The sequence below is a fragment of the Zalophus californianus genome, chromosome 16 (assembly GCF_009762305.2).
Source record: "Zalophus californianus isolate mZalCal1 chromosome 16, mZalCal1.pri.v2, whole genome shotgun sequence".
NCBI lineage: Eukaryota > Metazoa > Chordata > Mammalia > Carnivora > Otariidae > Zalophus > Zalophus californianus.
In genome coordinates, this window is record NC_045610.1 from 10,489,959 (window position 1) to 10,512,796 (window position 22,838).

The 22,838-nt window shown below is 42.2% G+C and overlaps 1 protein-coding gene across 1 annotated transcript in view; it reads right to left on the minus strand.

The window, feature by feature from the left end:
* Positions 1 to 22,838, minus strand: part of SPECC1 (sperm antigen with calponin homology and coiled-coil domains 1) — a 200,088-nt gene that overhangs the window by 150,451 nt on the left and 26,799 nt on the right. The window lies entirely within an intron of this gene.

A 22,838-nucleotide genomic window follows, 5' to 3' on the forward strand; every position in this document is an offset into this window, starting at 1 on the left:
GCATATCACCTTTTAGCATGCTATATATTTACTTGTTTACTGGTTTATTGTCTCCCCCACGAGATTGCAAACTTCCTAAGAACAGGGAATGAATGAATGAATTTATAGGCTGTACCATAAACCAATCAGCTCATACGCATTACTTCTTTTTCTTTTTCTTTTTAAAGATTTTATTTATTTATTTATTTATTTATTTATTCGAGAGAGAGAGAGAGCACATGAGAGGAGGGAGGGTCAGAGGGAGAAGCAGACTCCCCGCTGAGCAGGGAGCCCGATGCGGGACTCGATTCTGGAACTCCAGGATCATGACCTGAGCCGAAGGCAGTCGCCCAATCAACTGAGCTGCCCAGGTGCGCATTACTTCTTTTTAACAGTGCCGTGGGTTGGTTTCTCCAACAAAACTAATTTGTCAAAAAGAGGAGCCATAGTTCTATTTCTGTAACCTACACAACCCACCACAGCACCAAGCACACAGAAACAAGCGTACTAAGGAAAATAAATTGCATAGGATGACTTTAGAGCAGAAATGTATATGAAATCAAGTTCAGCCTCCCCCACCCCCCTTTTTAAAGGTGAAGAATAAGCCCAGAAAAGATGGTTGACTACAAATATTTATGAGATGATAGACAAAGGCCGCAATTGTGAACCCTGTCACAACTTCAATTTACAGAACAGTTACATCCTTATCCACAGAGTTTTGAAAACTGATGAGTCATTTTATTAATCCCATAAAATGTTAAGCAATTAACCTGTGTCTCTTTATGACAGCTAAATAAGACACCAACCCAAGATACCTGCCGGACTCCTATGGCTCTCTCTCTCTCTCTCTCTCTTTTTTAAAGCTTTATTTATTTATTTTAGAAAGGAGGCACCCTGGTGGGGGAGGGGGAGGGAGAGAATCTTCCAGCAGACACTCCAGTGAGCATGGAGTCTCACCAGAGGCTCAATCTCACGACCCATGAGATCGTGACCGGCCCCTAAACCAAGAGTCAGACCCAGGTGCCCCAGGCCTCTATGCTTTTATATCTGCTATATTCCCTCTGATTTGATACTCTGATATAGAATAATCTGGCTTCCTGGTAAGTACCTATTCATTCTTTTAAATTCTTGCTCAGAGGGGTGCCTGGATAGGTTAAGTAGGTTAAGCGTTTGCCTTCTGCTCAGGTCATGATCCTGGGGTCCTGGGATTGAGCCCAGCATGGGCTCCCTGCTCTGTGGGGAGTCTGCTTCTTCCTTTCCCTCTAGCCCTCCCCACTGCTCATGCTCTCTCTCTCTTTCAAATAAATAAAATCATATTTAAAAAAATATTTAAATTCTTGCTCAGGTGGGGGCACCTGTGTGGCTCAGTCATTTGAATGTTGGTCTCCTGATTTCAGCTCAGGTGATGATCTCAGGGTGGTGGGATCAAGCCCCACGTGGGGCCCCAAGCTGAGTGTGGAGCCAGCTTAAGATTCTCCTTCCCTCTCCCTCTCCCTCTGCCCCTCCACCCCGGCTCTTGCTCTCTCTCTTAAATAAATTTAAGAAAATAAATTAATTAATTAAATAAATTAATAAATAAATTCTTGTTCAGGCATCAATCACTTCTGGTGAGCCTACCCATCCCAGCCAGAATTAAATACTCTCTCCCTCATGAAAATTCTGTATACCTTGTAAATGCTTGTATTTTCCCACAGAACGACATTTCAACCAGTATTCCTTATAAAATGCCATATATTTACATAAGAAATATAGTATGGTTACCACAGAATGGAAATGCAAAAAAACCCCTCAGATTTAAAAGAATTTACTACAAAGTAGCACTTCAAATGAAGTGAGACCCATATCTCACCAGTTATGCCAAAAATAAAGTCCAATGCAATATAAATTTAATTGTAAGATATGAAAATATAAAAGTCCTAGAAGTAAATGTGGATGAATACTTTTATAATATTGAGGGGGAAGAAAGTCTTTCTTTATTGTCCCACTTTTCATTTTGAAAAATTTCAGATTCATGGAAAAGTGGGAGAGAACACTACAATGAACACCCTCATATATTTACCACCTACAGTCACCAATTATAAACATTCTACCATTTGCTTTTTATCTCTCTGCCCTTCCATTTTTCTTTTCACTGAATCATTTGAAAGTACAGTGCAAACATCATGACTCTTCACCCCTAAACACTTCCACCATGATCTCCTAAGTCACTCTCCTACAATAGCATTATCTCATCCAAGAAAAATAATATTTTCAAAATATCATACAGCATATATCCCATATAAAAATGTCCCCAAATGTCTCCAAAATCTATGTATTTTTAATCACCAGGATCCAACCAATGTTAAATACTGGGTAAACAAGGCACATCCTCAAACAACCTTGATCAATGAGTTTGAGATGCTGATAGAGGTTGCCCGCTAAAACCATTTTAAAAGGAGACTGGGGTGCCTGGGTGGCTCAGCTTCGGCTCAGGTCATGATCTAAGGGTACTGGCATGGAGCCCTGCATCGGGTTCCCCGCTCAGTGGGGAGTCTGCTTCTCCCTGTCCTTCTGCCCCTACCCCTGTTCATGCTCTCTCTCTCAAGTAAATAAATAAAATCTTTTTTTTAAGTAATTAATTAATTTTAAAAGGCAACAGTGCAACTCTAAATTCCTATATTTTATACAATGTGTGATTTCAAATGTAAAGGTATAACTAAGTTGATAAAATCTGTATTTTCTTTTTTTGCCTCTTCTTTTTTTTTTTTAGTAGCCTGCATGCCCAATGTGGGGCTTGAACTCATGTCACTGAGACCGAGAGTCATGTGCTCTACTGACTGAGCCAGCCAGGTGCCCCAAATCCTGTATTTTCTATTTCATCTATATTTGAAATGCTCATTTAAGGAAGAAAAAAAGGTTTTTAGAAATAGTCATTGAATATAAAGAGCCCCTGATGTTTAGGCATACACAATAAAATAATATGTACATGGGCCCATTTTTATTAAAAAATACTACATGATATTGTCCATATTTGTGCGTATAGAAATATATTTGGACGTGTATACAACAAATTACTACAAATAACTCTATCTGAAGAAAAAGAGTGATAGAGGACTTTCTTTTTCTACGGCAAGTACCACTAATGCCTTAACAATAAACATATTTTCCTTTTATGATCAGAGCACACAAAAAGAAAAAAATGTGCATATCCTTAAACCCAGCGATTTGTCTTCTAGGAATGTATTCAAAAGAAATAATTGCAAATATACATAAACATCTAGCTTCCAAGATAATGATTCTTAATGTTTATTGAGAAATAACCCGTGCCAGGGACTATTCTAAGACTTTATGTATTCTAACTTATTCAATTCCTTACCAAAATCCAACAAGATAAAACTGGGTTTTTTTTACCCAAAGCAAAGATCAGAAAATGACCGAGAAGGTGAATAGGTTGGCCGGGGTTACTTAGCTTTGAAGTGGCAGAGTCAGGATTCGAACCTGGGTCAGGGGTCGCGTAGACCGTTGCCAGGTTTGGAGATTCACGAGGAGAACTGGCAGGACTCAGCATGTAGTTGGGCTCGTGGCTAGGACTTACTCCAGGGAGAGGAAACAAAGAAGGGAAAGGACCCATGGGACAGCCCGAAGGAAACCAGCCAGATGCAAGCTTCCAAATAGTGGAGTCATACCAAGTAGCCTCAATTCCTCCAGCACCAGGTGGGGACAAGTATGGTGATATAGAAGAGGGAAGCTCACTAGAGACTCTGCGGCCAGGTCTCTACTGGGGTCTGGGCGCATGGGCACCTAACAAAACTCCAGACTTTCAGAAGGAAAGCAGGTGTTCAGCATCATAAGCCACAGTGTTTGCAGGGACAGTTTCAGCCCAGTGAGCCAGGCCTATCAGTTGGGGTGCTGGAAACCATCCTGAAGTCCAAGTTCCCAGAAGCCAGCCGAGCATCAGCCCTGCAAGCAGCCTTTCGAAGGATAGCCATCCCAGGCCTGCTGCGTTCACTTTTTTCTGCACAGTACCCCTTCCATTTAACTCCAGAATCTGTGCTCTGAACAACTGTCCATTGCTTCCCTTCTGTTTGCAATAGCAAAAACCTTCAGTGTTGAGCACAAGCGGCCTAGTTAAATAAATTATCATACAGCCACACAATGGCATCCTATGTGGTCTCTAAAACCATGTGCCCGATGTATTAAGTGGTAAAGCAGAACAATATATATGTTAAGAGTATAATTCTTAATTTTTTTGTATATAAACAAACAAAAATTATCTGGATGCAAACATCTAGATAAGCAGGAAAGGGTTTGGAAAATTGTTCCTCAAATTTCTGGTTAAGGGTGGCTCTTTTTGAGTGGGTATGAGTTTTAGGTCTTTTATGTCCTTTTTTTGACTGTCCATATATTTTTAATTTTATTCTGATGTGCATGTACTGTTTTTTGCTTTGGTAATTTAAAAAAAATCGCTTTGAAAAAAATCACATATATTCTTAAAATCATTTTAGGTAAAACTGCTTATATATATATATTTTAAAGATTTTATTTATTTATTTATTTGACAGAGAGAGTGAGAGAGCACAAGCAGCGGGAACAGTAGAGGGAGGGGGAGAAGCAGGCTCCCTGCCAAGCAGGGAGCCCAATGCAGGGCTCGATCCCAGGACCCTGAGATCATAACCTGAGCCAAAGGCAGACGCTTAACCATCTGAGCCACCCAGGCGCCCCAAAATTGCTTATATTATACCAAAAGATTCTTCAGTTTCTAGGAGGATTCTTTAAATAATTATTAATCTAGCACGTATAGTTATTTAATATATACTCATTTCTTCCCCATAATACTGTTAAGAACTGGGCTTAATCTGAAGGAGGTACCATAAGAGAGTTCATATTTTTACTAAACACCAAAGTGTCCATCCACTATTTTGTAATAACGTGAATCAAACTTTAATTTTAAACATTTATTACAAAAAACACCAAATAATCAAAATTAGAAAGAAATATTATTGGGCGCCTGGGTGGCTCAGTTGGTTAAGCGACTGCCTTCGGCTCAGGTCATGATCCTGGAGTCCCGGGATCGAGTCCCGCATCGGGCTCCCTGCTTGGCAGGGAGTCTGCTTCTCCCTCTGACCCTCTTCCCTCTCGTGCTCTCTATCTCTCATTCTCTCTCTCTCAAATAAATAAATAAAATCTTTAAAAAAAAAAAAAGAAATATTATAATGATCCTCTATGTACCTAACAACCCAGTTTCAACAATTAGCAATTCATGCTCAATCTAGTTTCATCTACCATCATCCACTTCTCTCTCTATCTTCAGTTATTCTGAAACAAATCCCAGATATCCTATTCTACTGGTAAATATTTCAGTATGTATTCCTACATATAAGGACTCTAAAAAACACATACACACACACCGCAATTCCATTATCCCAACAGAAAAAATTAATAATTTCTTATCAAATAGCTAATCAGAGTTCGAATTTCCCCTCGTGCCTGGATTTTTTAAAAATCATGATTCATCAGAGCGCCTGGGTGGCTCGGTCGGTTGGGTGTCTGACTTCGGCTCAGGTCATGATCCTGCAGTCCCAGGATTGAGCCCAGCATCAGGCTTCCTGCTCAGCAGGGAGTCTGCTCCTCCCTCCCCCCACCCCCTACTTGTGTGCTCTCTCTCTCCCTCTCTTTCAAATAAATAAATAAATAAAATCTTAAAAAATAATCATGATTCATACTACTACACACCTATCAGAATGGTGGAAGTCCAAAACACTGGACAATGTCAAATGCTGGTGAGGATGCGGAGCAACAGGAATGCTCTGAGGCATCGCTCTGGGGAATGCAAAATGGTACAGGCACCTGGGAAAACGGTTCAGCAGTTTCTTACAAAACTAAACATATCCTTACCACACAACCCATCATTCACACTCCCTGGTATTGACCCACACGAGTTGGAAAGTTACGTTCACACGAAAACCTGTACACAAATGTTGCTGGCAGCTTTATTCATAATTGCTAAAACTTGAAAGCAATCAAGATGTTGAATGGGTGAGTGGATGAACAAACTGTGGTCCATCCAGACAATGGAATATTATTCCGTGCTAAGAAAGAAATGAGCTATTACACCACAAAAAGACATGGAGGAACCTTAAACCCACCTTGCGAGTAAAGGAAGCTAGTCTGGAAAGGCTATGTACGGTATGATTCCAACTATATGACATTCTAGAAAAGGCAAGACTCTGGAGACAGTAAAAAGATCAGTGGTTTCTAGGCGTTCTGAAGGAGAGAGGGAAGGATGACTTAGGTGGAGCACAAGGTATTTTTGAGGCAGTGAAACTACTCTGTGACGCTCCAGTGGGAGATACACATCATTATGCCTTTGTCAAAACCTATGGGATATACAACACAAAGAGTGAACCGTAATACATACTTTGACTCTAGTTAATAATAATGGATCTATATTGGCTCATCAGCTGTAACAAATGTACCACACTAATGCAAGTTATTAATGCCCTGGGGAAGGGGGTGGTGGTGGTGAGGGGTATATGGGAACTTTCTATACCTTCCACTCATTTTTCTGTAAACCTAAAACTGCTTTAAAAAATAAAGTATAGGGGCGCCTGGGTGGCTCAGTCGTTAAGCGTCTGCCTTCGGCTCAGGTCATGGTCCCGGGGTCCTGGGATCGAGCCCCGCATCGGGCTCCCTGCTCGGCGGGAAGCCTGCTTCTCCCTCTCCCACTCCCCCTGCTTGTGTTCCCTCTCGCTGTGTCTCTCTCTGTCAAATAAATAAAATATTTTTAAAAATTTAAATCAAATAAATAAAAAATAAAGTCTATTCCTTTGGGGAAAAAAGTCATGATCCAAATAATTACCTCAAACTCAAAGCAGCAACACTACAACACAAATATAACAGTCACTGGGCTATCAGGACTATCAGCCCTTTCCTACTTCTTTCTTGTTGAAGAACTCCCTGGATGTGACACTGATGGAGGATTACATTATTCTTAGCCCAGAAGAGAATCTTAATGACACAGTCCAAGCCAATCATGGTGATTCCATGTTCCTTGCTAGTCACTGGGTTAGGGACGCTATGTGACCCAGTTCTGGCCAACAACACGAGGGGATGTCTGCTGGTGGGAGGCTTGGGGAATGTTCTCTTGCCCTTAAAGGGATGTGCTGAAAGAGATACTCTTCTTCCACTGGACACTGTCCTCTCAGCTCAAGATCACCAGAACTTCAGCAGCCATCTTGAGGTGGCCAGGGGAGCTAGCCAGAGGCCCACGCCAACACGCTCAAGATGGTAGACTGGAAAGACAGAAAGAACCTGGATTCCTGATGGCCTCACTGTGCCCTTACATTCCACAACCTTTGAGTCACCTACTTCTTTTGTTATACAACATAGTCTATGCTTCCTTAGTGTGGAAGTGCAGCTGAATCTTATGATCTGACCTGGTAGCTCTCCTCTTAAAAGTAAAAGACTCAGGTTCAGGGACATTAAGCTATCTTGCCCAAGGACATAGAGATTAAAAGTCAGGAGCTGGAATGGAATTCAGGCCTGTTGTCTCCACAGCACTTTTTTATTTTTTTCCTGTCTGTACCTCTTTGCCTCCAGTAGATGCTGGGCACCGAATCTTCAGAGAGGCCAGTATTTCAGGATTCAGAAAAGCAAATGGTTTCTTGCAAAAAGTAACAATATAAACTGTGAAAGAAAATCTTGGGAATCCTTCTTGAATTATAGAAAACACATTTTTGTCCTCAATAGGGCTTAACTTAAATATGAATAACACCACTGCAATCTAAATGAAATGATTGAGATATGATAATTAGCACTATAAAACCCTAAATGCAAAGATTCCCATTGTCTGTACTTGTCTCAGCCACTGAGTCATTAGTGACCATGTTCAGGCCACCCTCTGAGCGTATGAGAGCTTTATTATCTACCCACCACCTTCCCTGGGAGCTTGGCATAAATAATAATAAAAAAAAAATCATCATTGGCCTTCAAGATTCTGAAGTTCACTTTATGTGTGAAAGGCCTAGGCTGAAGACCTACCTAATATTTGCATAACCTAATGCTTCCCTTGGCCGCACAAGTCTAGGAGTAGAAATGGGGTCAGGTTAACAGCATCAAATGGTATTTTTCTGGCTCTAGTCATTCACCATTATAACTTGACCTTCATCCCTGCTGCAAAGTTCCCTCCATTTATTTCTGGGAGTCCCAGGAGTGCGGCAGCTTCCAAGTTCTCAAAGCAAGAACTCGGTGCACTTACAGCATGCGCTCCTTATGTTCTGTTGTCTACAGAGCTCCCTGCGACCTCCACCTCCCCCCTCCACTCAACTGCACAAGGAGGCTCCCCATCGCCACTGCTCCCCACTCTTGGTGTTCCTAGTCACTGGAACTGCTCCACAGGCCAGGCCTGCCATCCACCCACTGCTGCTGGGGCCCATGGCTTCTGTGCCTCATGGGGGCACAGGATGCCCCTGCCACAAGCCTCCTCCCAAGGACACCCATGTCTGGCTCAGATTTCCGCTGCCCCCAAAGCTGCCTCCTTGGCTTGGTGACTACATCAATAATTGTTTTTGTAGCTGTATCAATGCTGAGAGAGATGTTGGGAAAGATAATCACCATAGGCCCTGCTTGCTTCTGAGAGTTGGCATTCTGGATCATGCTTTCACTTCCTTTGTACTTTTCTACATTGTGTTTCAAGCTATTGAGCCTTCATGATTTCAATAAAAACAATGTCATTTTTCTTGCCAAAAACTATTTGTTACCCCAAATAATAACGTAAGTGGCTTTGTGTGCCCTATACTGAACATAACAGGAGACAAGATTTTCCTTGCCTTAGAGGAGCTTAGACTGCTTTATCCAATAAATAATATCTAGTATCTGTTTTATACGTGACACCATTCAAGCTTTCCATATTCTAATGGGGGAGGAACCTCGACTTTTTTTTTTAACTTATTTTTTTTAGAGTAACCTCTACACACAACGTGGGGCTTGAACTCATGACCAGGAGATCAAGAGTCACACGCTCTTCCAACTGAGCCAGCCAGGCGTCCCCAAACCTCAACTTTCTGAAATAAGCCAAGGGCCAAGTTGCTAAACAGAGGCTAGGATCATGCAAAGAAAATCAAGGGAAACATGAACATGGGGAGAGAGGCAAAGAGGGCATAACAGAATTTCCTAACTGTTATCAGAAGCAAAGTTCCTCAGGGAGATAGCAGGTATACTGGTCTCAGTCATCATTCCAGTGATAAAAGGTGGCGAGAAAAAATCCAAGGAAGGATCTGTGAGACAGAAAGCAGTTAGTGGTTACCTGGAGCCGGGGACAAAACAGGGATTGCCTGGGACGGCACGAGAGATCTTTTCTGGGATGACATACATGTTCTCCAATTCGGTTGTGGTGGACAGTTCTCACTCAATTTACTAAAAACCACTGGACCGCCCATTTTAAATGAGTGGATTTTATGATATGTAAATTACACTTTAGTAAAGCTGTTTTTGGTTTTGTTTTCTTTAAGTCGAGGGAGATAAATGGATGAGCCTTCAGGATACTATGTATTATTTCCGAACCAAAAAGAGTCCGGTCCTCACTCTGAATCAATTAGCATGACTGAAGCCTGAGGGATGCTTTGCTGCCAGGAATAGAGCCTAGAAAGACACAGGCTTTGAAGAAGAGATAAAGGGGAAAAAAGAGGCATCACCCACACTCGGGATAGGCTTGCTTCCTGAATGTGCTGCCAGCAGGCCCAACAGCCGGAGTCCCACTCAAAGCAACAGAGCATTTCTTAGACAGGAGAGACAAACAGTACGAGGCGGCATACGGCGAGCATCTTAGAGATATACAAATGCGGTGCAACAGAGGACGCCTAAAAGAGAAAAGGCACATCCCGTCCTGAGATCAAGAAAGGCTCTGTGAAGCAGGTGCTCTCGGGAGCTGTTCCTTTCACGATGAACAGCATTTCTGTCACTGTCCAGAGTGGCAGCAGGGGGCAGGGGGCAGGGGAGGGAGGCGCCTGGCATGGACATGCGGATCCCCGGGCCGCGTCTTTGTTCGCCAGGGTGAACAAAGGCCTGATTGTGAAAAAGTCCTGGATGTGTTCAGAGAATAAGCTACCCTGTGGCCTGGGACTGGAGCTCAAGGCAAAAGCAGGGGACCACGATAAGGCTGTGGGGGGCGGGGGGGGGTCACGCCAAATCAAGGCAAGGGGTTTGCCTTGCCTCCTCCCCCAGTGGAGAGTGCCTGAAGGTGTTGGAGCAGAGAAGTGGGGTGAGGAGAGCTGCGAGGTTGACTAGATGACTCCAGTGATACAAAACTTGCTCCCCCGCACACTGCCTACTACCATTTCACAGATCATCAATCCGCCAAAATGACCAACCCTTTTGATAGGACATAACAAGGCCCCGGGCAAGGTGAACGCGGTTAGTCAGCTGACCTGTCCCCCACACAGCAGCGCGCTTCCGCTCCCACTAGTTGGGTTGTCTGCCTCCAAAGGGTCAGATGTGTTTGTTCCAAACCCGTGTATGCCAGTCATCCTACTGGTTTTATTTACATCACTTACTTATTAGGTAAACCAATAAAATATGAACAGAGAGAGAGAGAGAGGCAATTCCGACAATTCCTCCTTGCCTCTTGAGGGCAAGGAGGCTACCCAAGAGCCAGCGAGGATTTATCGGTGTGACAGGGACATGGCCCCGCAGTTGGGGTGAGCCCAGATTCTACTTGGGGACAGCAGTGAAGCAGAGTGCCACGAAGGTGGAACGCTAGGTGAAATCAAGGAGAGCAGACACTCTCCTGCTGCTTTGTTAACTGCTGCAGCCCCAGAACCTAGAAAGATGCCTGGGACATGGTAGACACTCTGTTTGTCGAAGCAACAAATGGATGGACACACATGCAGAACATCCATGAGACATTTCCCGCAAACGGTTGGGAGGGAGATTTCTGGAATGCTGGGTGCAAGTCAGGGCAGAGGTGCAGGCTTGCCAGTCATCAGGGACCTTGTCTAACTCGTAATCCTAGGGCCTGGAATGGTGTCTCCCACGGGGAAGGAGACAAGAGGAAATGTGTAAGTGGAGGTCTTTGACCCTAATAGCAACCCCATTCAGGGTTGGAAAGGACTTTAATGAAGATCCTAACCCCATCATCCTACAACATCTCCACTAGAGAGTTGCTTGTTGGAGAATGAATACCTCTTGTAGCAGGAATAGTAATTAATAATAGTAAGAGTAAGAGTAATTCTTGATTTCCTGGGCACGCTTCTTTGCTATTAGGACATTCTTCCATATATTAAGTCAAAACCTGGCCCGAATTTTATGGCTTGGAACCAAAAAGGAAAAGTTTCATTCTAACCAAAAAAAAAAAAAAAAAAGAATTGGATGACAGGGCGCAAGTGACAGTCATTTTGGAAGAAAAAAAAAAAAAAACCCTGTCATCTCAGGAAAGCGAAGCTGAAGGAGTCTAGGCAAGAAGCCCGAGTCTAAGGCAGGTAGATTTTTTTACTTTAATTGCTGTAATTCCTAAGTAGGAAATTCTGTTAAGGAAAATGGTTGGAGGGGAAATCCCATTTTATAGAAACATCTACATTTCAGGTTCTGGCCTCGGTTCCTCGTTGATACCGTTTTATTTCCCGAGATGGGTATTGGGATGCAGACAAGAAAACAGACCCAGGGAGGCTAAGCAGCTTGTCCACAGTCACACGTGATGCTTCTCCAAGGTGGGCTTCTGAGCCCCAGCGGCTCATGGATACCAACTGAGCCTTTGGCTCAGGTCATGATCCTGAGGTCCTGGGATCAAGTCCCACATCAGGCTCCCTGCTCAGCAGGGAGTCTGCTTCTCCCTTTCCCTCTGCAGCTCCCCCTACTTGTGCTCTCTCTCTCTCTCTCAAATAAATAAGTAAAATCTTAAAAAAAAAAAAAAAAAAAGAAAGTACAGTTATTCATGATACGCCCTGGCAAACATGAAGGCATGTCTAACCTGAAAAATAGGACACATAGCCTTGGATGAATACGAAGCTGACAGAAACCTATATATATCTATATAAATGGCCTGGAAAGCTGATCCTGAAAAGGAGCTGAGGTTGGTTGCCAATGGTGAGGACAGAAGCCCTCAGGCTGCCCTTGCTGCCCTGCCTGAAATTCTGTCTTCTCTCATGCACGTACATCCCCCAAATGGTCTCTGCCTTGCAAACGGGAGGTCAAACCTTAGTGCGAGGAAACTGAAGTCTAAGAAAACCCCCTAAGGAGCTTAAATGCCCTGGTCCCGGGGGGAAATTACAACCCCGAATGCCGAGATAACTTGTGAATGAGGTCAGGAGCTGCCATCAGTAGCCACTGAGAAATGACAAAACGGTGGTGGGGAGATGCCAACCCAGAGCGAGGGGGCTCTCCGGGACGAAACAATCTTCGAGATACACCTGCTCACAGAGGAAGCACGGGTGCAGAATGCTGTGTCCATGTGTGCCACCATTCATGGACAGACAGCGGGGTGGGGGACGTACGTTTGCTTCTGTACACAGCAGGTACCCCTGGAAGGGGACCAGAATGCCAGAGGCTACCACACCCCAGTGAGCGGGGTGGCCGGGCAAAGGGGTGAGGGGCAAATCTCTTCACTGTGCCCTTTCCATTTTGAATTGTGTGGACTGTATCACCTGTTCGAAATAAAAATATAAATAAATTAATTAATTAATTAATATTTCACCTGACGAAAAACTAGAGTTCGGTAGAATGGATGTGCAGAGGGATGGCTTGTGAGGGCCTAAAAAGGAGACCCAGAGACCACCAGGCGCCCGTATGGACTAACTAGGAAAACTCACTGAGAATAAGCCATACTGCTCTAGAACTCCTTCCACTTGCTTTTTCTTTGTCTCTTTTTCTTTTTTAGTATTATTATTTCTTAAAATTTTCAGGTAATCTCTGCACCCAACATGGGACTTGAACTCACGACCCCGAGATCAAGCATTGCGTGCTCTTTCGACGGAGCCAGTCAGGTGCCCCTCTGCTTGCTCTCGTTTCAAAATCCACAGACTTGGCTACTGCCTAGGGCGGGAGTGGTGGTGGTGGTGGAGGTGGATTACTCTGCTTACGGTCACACAGGCGTGGTGTGGCAGGAAGGTCCCACGGGACTCTTCTTAGAAGAGTCTTGCTGTCACTCCATTGTGCCCAAGTCTTGTTTTCCGCTTCTCTGGCATCAATCTCACATGTAGCTCCTAATAATTCCCTGCACATAGACTATCAAAGATATGTTGATTTAACAGATTATAAATCTCTTGGCTTAATGTTTCAAAACTAATTCCTACAGCATAAAACCACCACAACTGGGCTATCTTTTGGGACAGATCAAATAAGGATAAATATCCCATCCAACAGCATTAAGAAAAGGGGGGCAACGTTCAGTTGGGGGGAGGTTACCAACTGTGCACATTCTAAGTGTACTCTAATCAGCTTGGGAAAAATCCTCTCCACAGTATGAAACTAATTTTTGACATGGAAATCAATACGCAAACAAAGACAATTCACCAGCAAGTTCAGTCATCCAGACACACTTTCGAGGAGAAAGAATACAACATTGAAAATGTGCTGCGTGTCCGCAGCCAGGAAAAGCAGCATAGGAGAACAGAGCGGATCATGTTTTCCATTGAGCCACTTGAACATTTCAGAAGGTCACGGCCAAGTTCAAGGACTGCAACTTTAATGTTCCATGAATTCAGTGGAAAGACCTCCAGTTTCCCTTCCATCCAACGTGATGATTACACAGACCCAGAACTGTGGAACTTTCTTCTGGAACATAAAACTTGTCCCACGGTGCGACCCTCTCTTTCCTTCTCTTTTCTGCTCTTCCATAAGGAAGCCTGGGGAATTGGTAGCAGGCCACGTCCTTCCGACCATGAACCAGCTGGAACTAAAGGAACAACGCCCAAGATCGCTCTCTTAGAAGAATAAATTAACGCAGACATTTAGAAGAGACAGCTGACCCCATAAAAGGGCTTTAGTCACAGTGCTCAAACAAAAAGGACAATCACAGTGGAGAATGCCTCATCCTGCACCTTCGGCACTATAACCATATATTCCCTGAGTTTTCACGATGACCCCTGCCATACTTATTCAGTGCAGCGTCTACTTTTCAGTTAACGGACACTGATTGGTTATTAACATAAACATCCATCAATGATAACATAATATCCCCGTTCCCAGAGTTTACGGATGTATTATTACTCTAACACGTAATCCAATCTTCTCTCCTGGTGAGGGCATCGCTTGGTTTAAGTGAACTGAAACTTAACCGGAATGGGTTGGTTTTGATTAAATACTGCCTAGAGAGTGTAAATTTATGAATTTTTCTAAGAGTAATAAAGGAGAAAATATTAACCTACTGAGTGGTAGTGGGGTGTCCAACCATATTATATTTGCTTTACATCGTGATTTTGATTTTATAATATTGAATCCCTTGTTCCCTTCAGATTCCTAAAGGAGACTTTTTTTTTTTTTATGTTTCAGCCCCAGAAAGAGTTGTATGTTTCATTAATAACTGGCTTCTTTTCATTTTGTCCCCATGAATCAGATTTCCCTCTTTCTTCTGGCTGCTAAGGAACTTAGTGCCAAGCTCACAGCCTCCCAGACAATCATGTCATCTGCATGCAGGGAGTTATGGTTTTTAACCAGTCAGTCCATTTCTTCTAAGTTGACAAATTCATGTGTGCAGTGCTTCGTAGTATTCCTTTCGATCCTTCTCAGAATGCAGGATTTGTAGTGATAATCCTATTTTGTTCCATCTTGATCATCTGTATTTTCTCTTTTCTTCTCTGTCAGTCTTGCTGGAGGTTTGTCAACTTTATCAATCATTTTAAGAACCAGCTCTCTGTGAGCGGGGCGCCTGGGTGGCTCAGTCAGTTAAGTGTCTGACTCTTGATTCTGATTTTGGCTCAGGTCTTGATCTCAGGGTTGTGAATTCAAGAGCTGTGTTGGGCTCCACAGTGGGTGCGGAACCTACTTTAAAAAAAGAACCAGTTCTTTGTCTCTTTAATTTTTCTCTATGGTTTTTCTGTTTCCAATTGTACTGATATTTTTCTCTTATCTCTATTATTTGTCTATAAAATGAAGCAAATCTTACCCATCTCACAGAGTTATGAGATTTAAATGAAATAACATGTAAAAGAACATAGAGCAGAATCTGAAATAGGGATATTTTAATGAAATGTGATTCACCCCCCCACACACAAATATCTTCCTTAATAGAATCCCTTACTTAGGAATTATGGCAGTTAAAAAGAAGAATCTATCAAGAAAGAAAGAAAAGAAGAAAGAAAGAAAGAAAGAAAGAAAGAAAGAAAGAAAGAAAGAAAGAAAGAAAGAAAGAAAGAAAGAAAAGAAAGAAAGAAAGAAAGAAAGAAAGAAAGAAAGAAAGAAAGAAAGAAAGAAAGAAAGAAAAGAAAGAGGGAGAGAGAAAGAGAGAGTCTGTCTGGAAAAGCTCGCTCAGGGTTTCAGTCTTTGCTTTCCTGAGATAATGTTTTTTTTTTCCCCTCAGAATTATACTTGACTCAATGTTATGTCTAGATATACATATACAGCTGACCATCAAATAACACGGTTATATGTCAGGTATACTGCCAGGAGCACCAACCCCCTGCACAGTTGAAAATCTGTGTATAACACGTGACTCCCCCAAAACTTAACAACTACTGTTGGCCAGGAGCCTTACTGAGAACATAAACAGTCAATTAACACATATTTTGTATGTTATTATGTATCACATACTGCATTCTTGCAAGGAAGTAAGCTAGAGAGAAGAAAATGGTAGAAGAAGCCACCTGGGTGGCTCAGTTGGTTAAGCATCCAACTCTTGGTTTTGGCTCAGGTCATGATCTCAGGATCATGAGACTGAGCCCCGAGTCAGGGCTCCGCACTCAGTGCAGAGTCTGCTTGAGATTCTCTCTCTACCTCTCTTTCTGCCCCCTCCGTGCATGTGCACGCTCTCTCCAAAATAAATAAATTTTAAAAAAGAATATCATAAGAGAAAATACGTTTATAGTACTTCACTGTATTTATAAAAAAAATCTTCACATAAGCAGATGGGCGCAGTTCAAACCTGTGTGCAAGGGTCAACTGTATACAACCTTAAGATTCCCAAGAAATCTAAATAAAAAAATCTAGAACTAGTGAATTCAGCAAGTTTGCAATAAACAAGATAAACATACGAAAATCAATTGCACTTCATTATTCTAACAATGAACTCCAAAATTAAAAATACGGCCACATAACATTTACAATTGCTAAAAAAAAAAAAAAAGAAAGAAGTGTAAATCTAATAAAATAGGTGTAGGATTTTTATGCTGAAAACTATAAGATGCTGCTGAAATAAATCAAAGATCTAAATGGAGAGACATACCATGTTTGTGTTTTGAAAGACTCAACACAGTAAAGATGCCAGTTCCCAGAAGATTTCTTTGTAATGAGATTATTTTAAAATTTAAATGAGGGGTGCCTGGGTGGCTCAGTCGTTAAGCGTCTGCCTTCGGCTCAGGTCATGATCCCAGGGTCCTGGGATCGAGCCCCGCATCGGGCTCCCTGCTCCGCGGGAAGCCTGCTTCTCCCTCTCCCACTCCCCGGGCTTGTGTTCCCTTTCTCGCTGTCTCTCTCTGTCAGATAAATACATAAAATCTTAATAAATAAATAAATAAAATAAAATTTAAATGAAAAGTAAAAGGAACTAGATAAAATAACTGTGGAAAAGAAGACTAATATCAAAGAATCAATGTACCCGATTTCAAGACTTTTTATATAGCTACAATAATCAAAACTATGAGATATGGGCAGACGGATAGACACGTAGATCAATGGTACAAACAGAAAACCCAGAAATAAATCCACACAAATAAGCCCAACTACCTTTCTACAGAACTGCAAAAGCAAGTCAGTGGAGGAAGGATACTCTTACGCTTTTCAACAAATGGTATTAGAGCGACTGGACATCCAGAGCAAAAAAAGTGAACCGTGACTTAAGTCTCATAATTTATAGAAAAATTAACTAAAATGGATCTCATCTTTAAATTCAAAATGTTAAACCATAACACCTTTAGGGGAAAAACATAGAAAACCTTCAAGATTTTGAACAAGGCAAAGGGCTCTTAAACTTAACATCAAAAGCCCAATTCATAAAAGAAAAAATGGTCAATTCAACTTCATCAAAATGAAAGACCTTTTGCTCTGTGAAAGATCCCGTTATGAGGATAAAAAGACAAAGCGGAGACTGGGAGAAAATATTTGCAAACCACATATACAACAGAGAACTAGTATGTAGAATATATAATAAAGAACTCACAGGACTCAACAGAAAAAAAATCAAGCACCCCAACTGGGAAATGAGTGAATGACATGAACAAAATGACATGACCTGAAGATTTTTGTAATATGATAAGCACATGAAAAGATGTTCAATATCATCAGCCGTCAGGGAAATGCAAATTAAAGCTACAATGAGGGGCACCTGGGTGGCTCAGTTGGTTAAGCGTCTGCCTTCGGCTCAGGTCGTGATCCCAGGGTCCTGGAACTGAGTCCCACATCGGGCTCCCTGCTCAGCGGGGAGTCTGCTTCTCCCTCTCCCTCTGCCTCTCATCCCTGCTTGTGCTCTCTTTCTCTCAAGTAAATAAATGAAATCTTAAAAAAAAAAAAAAAAAACTACAATGAAATATCACTACACACCTATCCCAAGGGCTAAGATAAAAAAGTGACCGTACCTCATGCTGGCAAAGATGTGAAAAAATTGGATCACTCATCCATCGCTGCTGGGGGTATAGAATGGGCAGCCACTCTGGGGAACACATTTCGGCAGTTTATTAGAAAGCTAAACATGCAACCACCACGCAAAGAAATTGCACTCCTGGGCATTTTTTTCCCAGAGAAATGCTCCCACAAAATAGTTACACAAAAACCTGAACATGCATGTTTATATTTATTTATGATAGCAAAAAATTAGAAACAACCCAGATTCATGGGTGAATCATTAAACTGTGGTACAGCCATACCATGAAATACTATGAAAAAATTAAAAAGGAACAAACTTTTGACTCACACAACAACCTGGATTAACGTCCAGAGAATTATTCTGAACGTAAATAGCCGGTCCCCAAAGCTTACAGGCTGTATGATTCCATTTCTGTAATATTCTTGAAAGAACGAAGTTGTAGAAATGAAACTGATTAGTGGTTGCCTGGGTTAAGAAGGGGGTGCGGAGGGGCGCCTGGGTGGCTCAGTTGGTTAAGCGTCTGCCTTCAGCTCAGGTCACGATCCTGGAGTCCCAGGATCAAGTTCCACATCGGGCTCCCCGCTCAGCAGGGAGTCTGCTTTTCCCTCTGACCCTCTCCCCTTTCATGCTCTCTCTCATTCTCTCTCTCTCTCTCAAAATAAATTAATTAAATTAAATAAAGAAGGGGGTGGGGACATGTTCAGGGAACTGAACCTGGCTATAAAAGGACCACGGGAGGGATCCTTGTGGTGATGGAAGTGTCCTATAACCAGGCCGTACTGATGTCAATATCCTGGTTGTGATATTTTACTATTGTTTTGCAAGATGTTACCATTGGGGGAAACTGGGTAAACGGTACAGGGGAATCTTTCTCTAGTATTTCTTTATTTTTTGAATCTACAACTATTGCAAAATTAAAAGTTTATTTTCAAAACATGAAATCCAGGGGCGCCTGGGTGGCTCAGTCACAATCTCAGGGTCCTGGGATCGAGCCCCACATCGCATCAGGCTCCTTGCCCAGTGGGGAGTCTGCTTCTCTCTCTGCCCCTCCCCTGACTCGTGCTCTCTCTCAAATAAATAAATCTTAAAAAAACCATGAAATATATTTTCAATTTTTATATTGACTTTAATTCACATTTTGCTGAAAATTTATATAAAAACTATATACTTTGAGGATCATTACATTTTCTTTCATTTTTGAGGAGGATTATAAATCATGAAGTGATAAAAATTAGAACATTACTAACATGGAACACGGGGGAAAAAGCTGAGAAGAAGAAAAAAAAAGAACAAACTTTGCCACATAAAATTCAATTATGCCTGATAAAAACAATGAAAATGAGCAAGAAAATTATTTGCATCAAATCCACAGCCTGATGGGTCATCTGAAATCCCCGATACTTCATATTCCTTACTAGGGTATTTCATTACCGATCAGAACATGAGGAATAAACAGTGGGAATGAATTTGTATTCTTGCCCCAGGCTTTGCAAATGTCAGGGTGTGCCTGCCCAGCCCATTCTCCTTTCTTAGGATGGGCCAGCACTCTTGGAGGTGGAAAAACTATTTATAATGATCCAAGCCCAGAAGCTAACTCTATTTTACTTAGCAACACAGACAGTCTTTACACAACGTTACTGTGCCCTGAATTTTCTAGGAATGCAACTAACCAGCAAATCGAGGCAAGACAGCTCTTTGCATTGCTCAATTTACCCTGAGTTGTCAGCATTATAGAGAGTCATTGGTGTCAACAGTGTGCGGGTGTTTGAACCCCAGACAGACGCTGAGCCCCGCCCTGACTCAGACCTGTTTATACGCACTCAGCCTCCAGCATTTACAGATTCAAACAACGTGATATTTTGTTAGAACTCCTTTTCCTTTTATTTCTCCTGTACCTTATAGGTAGGGCGTGATACTGACTTTTTTTTCAGTAATGTATATAGGTAAGTGATACTGTGAATGGATTTCATATCAGGCTGCGTTAGACAATATTCTTTAATAAAAAAAGGGGGGGGGAAGCAGGACCACCAGGTAGAACCTCTGCAAGGAGGATCTTCAGAAGGCGCTCTGGTGGTCCTTTCTCGGTGACTGAATTTCACTCGCAAACTGTGCACGGGAAATAACCGGGGGCCCCGCTAACAATGGCAACAAAGCCATGACCAGCTAACAGCATGAGCGGTGGCGAAGCACACGGGGGAAGATAGCGCCACCTTCCCGCAGACACCAAAACAACAACGCAACACCAAAACAAAACAAAAAAACAAAAGGAAAAAATGGCAAAACTTACTTCGGGCTCTAGTGCCCTCCCCACTCTCACCCTGGCCAATGCAAAACGTTTTTCCTTCTTCCTTCAACTGGGCATAAAAGATATGACCTTACACCTCAGTGGTATCTTCTACAGTGGAATCCCTTTTCGTTTCCAATTCTGGACAAACACAGACTTCCCTCTGTAAAGGATGAACCTAGAAAAATCACTAGATATATAGGGAAAGTTTTGGAAATTCATAAAAGGGGAACCACCTGAGAAACCCAGGTAAACATGCACCTGTGAAACGAAGTTATTGGAAGAAATAGGACATTTTAGAAAATCTCTAATTTGCATCCCCAGTGAAATTCGAGGAGCTTTTATAGCTTCGAAGCTAGAGCAAGAAGCCGTGAAGAAGAAACAATTTGAGACCGGAGAAATTAGGCTAAAGATTAAAAACACAATAGCCAAAATAAAGAAATGCAAAGCACAACATACTAGGTGGTAAACTTTAAGAAATCAGAAGATCGGGGCGTTTGGATGGTGCAGTTGGTTAAGCCTCCGATTCTTGGTTTCAGCCCAGGTCATGATATCAGGGTCTTAGGATCCAGCCCCACTTCAGGCTCCATGCTCAACACAGAGTCTGCTTGAAGTTCTCTCTCCCTCTGCCCTTCCTGCTTGTGCGTGCTCACTCTCTCTCTCTCAAAGAAATAAATAAATCTTAGGGGAAAAAAAGAAATCAGAAGATGAATGAAAGCCATCAAAAGAATCAAAGAAAACGTATGATGTGGAAGACATACCCAGAAGACCAAACATACACATATGTGAATCTCCTGAGGGAAAGTCCAGGGTGAAAAGAAAAGCAATAATCAAAGTAATAACAGACCACCGGGAGGACATTTAATCAATCCGTCACCAATCCTATTAACAACTCTGAGCAAAATAGGAAGGAGAGAACTGAATATGCAAACATCAACTCAAGCAAACTTTCTGCATCCTATTTAATGGCAAAGCCAGTCACAGTAAAATGAGAACAAGGACATCACTAGCGTTTAATACAACTAGGGTTGCCCACAAAATACAGCAGAAATCAGAAATAAAAGACATAATTACTGGATGTCACTCACCATCGGGGAAATGCAAACCAAAACTCCAAGGAGATATCACCACACACCAGACAGAATGACTGAAATCAGCAACACAAGAAACAACAGGTGTTGTCGAAGATGTGGAGAAAAAGAAACCCTCTTGCACTGTTGGTGGGAATGCAAGCTGGCGCAGCCACTGCGGAAAACAGTATGGAGGTTCTTCAAAAAGTGAAAAATAGAACTACCCTGCAATCCAGGAATCGTGCTGGGTATTTACTCAAAAAACACAAAAACACTAATTCAAAAGGATACAGGCACCCCTATGTTTACGGCAGCATTATCTACAATAGCAAAACTATGGAAGCTGCCCATGTGGCCACTGATCCATGAATGCATAAAGAAGATGTGGTGTATGTATACAATGGAATATTACTCAACCATAAGAAAGAAGGAAATCTTGCCATTTGCAATGACATGGATGGAACTAGAGACTATAATGCTAAGTGAAATAAGTCAGAGAAAGACAAATGCCATGTGATTTCACTCATATGTGGAATTTAAGAAGTGAAACAAAGAAACAAAGGGAGAAAAAAAGAGAGAGAAAGAGGCAAACCAAGAAACAGACTCTTGACTTTAGAGAACAAACTGGTGGTCACCAGAGGGGAGGTGGGTGGGGGATGGATGAAATAGGTGATGGAGATTAAGAGCACACTTATGATGAGCACTGGGTGATGTAGAGATGCTGAATTACTATATTGTACACCTGAAACTAATATAATACTGTATGTTATAATAAATTTTAAAAATTAAAAAACTTAACAACAAAAAAGTCACAATTACTGGAATGGATGAGACAAAAAGCATTGTTATCTGCACCTGATATAATCGTCCACTTGGAAAACACAGGAGAATCAACGGGAAATCCGTCATTGAAGGAAACCACTAGCACCAGTAAGGGAGGGAGGGAGTTACAAATTAAATATTAGGAAAGTATCTACTTAAAAAATACAGTGAGGGGCCCTTGGGTGGCTCAGTCACTTAAGCATCTGACTCTTGGCTTCGGCTCAGGTCATGATCTCAGGGTCCTGGGATCGAGCCCTACATCAGGCTCCACGCTCAGTGGGGAGTCTGCTTGAGGATTCTCTCTCTCTCTCTCCCTCTGTCCCTCCACTCCCAAGCGCATTCTCTCTTTCTCAAATAAATAATCTTTTAAAAAAATACAATGAGTGCTCACGTCAGCAGCACACATTTTAAAAATCGGAATGACATAGAGGTTAGTATGGAAAATGACATACAAATATATGAAGCACTCATATTAAAAAAAATGACGGGGGGGGTGCCTGGCTGGCACAGTTGGTAGAGCATATGACTCCTGATCTTGGGGTCATGGGTTCAAGCCCCCGTTAGGTCTAGAGCTTACTTAAAAAAACTGACTAAGGCATCCCATCCACATAGTAATAAAAGTATAAAACTTCAACATAAACTCAACACCAAGAGGAGGAAAAGGAAGAGAAGAAGACCAAACTTTACTCAAAGACGAAAAGGAAAACTCAGAGAAATGGAGAGAAAGCCACATTTCTGAATGGAAAGACTATAAAAATGTCAATATTCTTGGGGGGCGATGCAGGGAGAGCTCCCACCTCTGTGAACCACAGTCCAAGGAGGACCCAGAACAGCGGGGGAAGCCCAAACCAGCTCTCCCCCTTTGCGTCTCTGTGCAAAAAAAAAAACCCTCGCCCCACTCCAAAGCCCTGACTGACCACACATTCCCGGGACATGCAGGACCATGGAACCACTGGAGGTTATCATCAACCTAAGAATC